A 2,260-nucleotide genomic window follows, 5' to 3' on the forward strand; every position below is an offset into this window, starting at 1 on the left:
TTACCTCTACCCTCATAGTATCGCTACTGCCATTACTGATCCTGAGGGATTTATCTGTCCTGGATTCTGTGTGTCAAGGGCTCCCATCTATACTAATGTACATGCTCAGATCTATATGGAGTTGTAAGATAGAACTGGGTTATGATAGTTGGGGAGAAGAAGCATTAAAGAGCTAGAGGAATGTTTCATCAGTGCTAACTATACTGCACCCTGGCTGACTCATTGCTTCCTTGTTACCTTTAGATGTCTAGTTGTCTACAGATGGGCCCTGGGTCTCCACTCCAACCCTCTTCATTTGCATAAAAATGATTGTTTGTTTGGTATCTTCTCATGCCTAATACCTGATCCCATCAATACATCTTTATTATACAGGCTGGTTTGCTTCTTCTATGTGGGCTTTGTTGCTTCCCTGCTAGATGGCCACGGGTTTAACTTCAAGTCTTTAAGACCATAGACACTATATCTTGTAGTAGCCGGGCATCATCAGCTTTCTAAACCACATTTACTTATGCACCTATTTTGTCTTCACCTATTATGTTGGGCAGGTGAACATCACAGAATGCCAGGTTATTAGAACAAAGAGTTCATGCATTGAGGGAGGGCTTTAGTAGAGGCCCTATGTTCTCTGCTACGTTAATACTTAACATATAAATGTATGTGTATAGACCTATATCCCTATCTTTATATATTAATATATTTACATATATAGACGCTTATATTTATACCTCCATAAATGTATTTTGCCTCCTAAGTCTTTCCTCTATTTCCTTTTGCTTTCCTCCTGTCCAGCTATCATGTTCAACCTTGATTTGGCTCTCAATAATTACTCTCAACTACATTGCACTTGATCAAACCTCACCAGGCATTCTATGCCCTCCTTGTCATCTATTTTAGATATCTTGTTTTTCCCTTGTCCATGAGCTTCTTGGCTCCCATCTCTGTTTCCCTGACTCCTCCTCTTCCATGTCCTCCTGGAACAGTTGGTCCCCCTGTTTTTCCTCAAGATTTTTTATCCTGCCTGTCTTATGTAGATAGACATAGGGAAAGAGAGAGAAAGAGAGAGAGAAGGAGAAGAGAAGCCCTGCCCCCTAGTCAGAAATCTGTTTTGGGGATTCCTCGGGAGCTTTGTTGCTTTGCTCCCCTTGCTGCTGTGTTGTGTTCCCTTCATGTTTTGCCCTGGTTGGGGGGATGGGGGAAGGGTGTCAGATCTGCTGTCCCCTGTAGCGCTGAAGGTCATTGAGGAGACCTCCTGTCTCCTGGCCAGGGCTGGCCCAAAGATCCTCTCTGTGGATTGGCTGCCCGGAGCAGGAATATTATCCTAGAGGCTTGGAGGGCCAGGGTAATGTTCTCCCTCTCTCTGTCTCTCTTTCCCTCATAATTTGCTCCCATGTGGTCAGGACAGACCCACCACTCTCCCCACAGTTGTATCTTCAGTGCTATCCTCTGTAGTGCAATATTTGAGGAGGTGGAGGTCAACATAGCTGGGATTAGGGCTGGCCCTACAGACCTCTCTTAGTTTGCTGCTTCATGCTGGTATGTTTCCCCCAATGCTTGGCTTACCAGGCTGAGGTCGGTCCCTCCCTCCCTTTCCTATGGAGACATAAACTATGCCCTCCTGTGGGTGGGTGAATTAGTACCCTGTTCTCCCACTACCCTCATCCTCTCTTTTTTATTTTTTCCCTTCCCTCTCCTTTTTAGTAGGCTGCCATATGCATCCATGGGTCTGACCCATGTCAGAGTACCTGGGATGCTTCTTAGGAATTTATGTATTTAGAGGCTTTTTCCCTATACCCCTTGTGCTTTTTAAGCTTACCTCAGCGAATCCATGTTTATTTGTTCTTTTGTCCTTGGCTTATTTTACTTAACATAATTTTTGCTAACTCTTCCCATGTGATGATGTACTTCATGTGTTCGTCACTGCTTTTTAGGGATGCGCAGTACTCCATTCTATGTACGAGAGTATTTAATCAATTTATCCATTGGTAGAAATTTAGGCTGTTTCCAACTCTTTGAGAATATGAACTGTGCCACAATGAACATTGGGGTGCAGATGTCTGGCTATGATCTGTTTTTTAACTCATCTGGGCATATGCCAAGTAGGGGAATTGCTGGGTCTTATGGTAGCTCAATTTCCATTTGTTTTAGGTATCATCAAATCAATTTCCATAATGGAGGCACATACTGAGAGGTCCACCAGGAGTGGATGAGAGTTTCCTCACCACACTCTCTCCAACATTTGTTGCTTTCTGATTTTTTGAAT

This window comes from Echinops telfairi, unplaced genomic scaffold, assembly GCF_000313985.2.
Source record: "Echinops telfairi isolate 266 unplaced genomic scaffold, ASM31398v2 ScPeMD7_7469;HRSCAF=8507_1, whole genome shotgun sequence".
Classification (NCBI taxonomy): domain Eukaryota; kingdom Metazoa; phylum Chordata; class Mammalia; order Afrosoricida; family Tenrecidae; genus Echinops; species Echinops telfairi.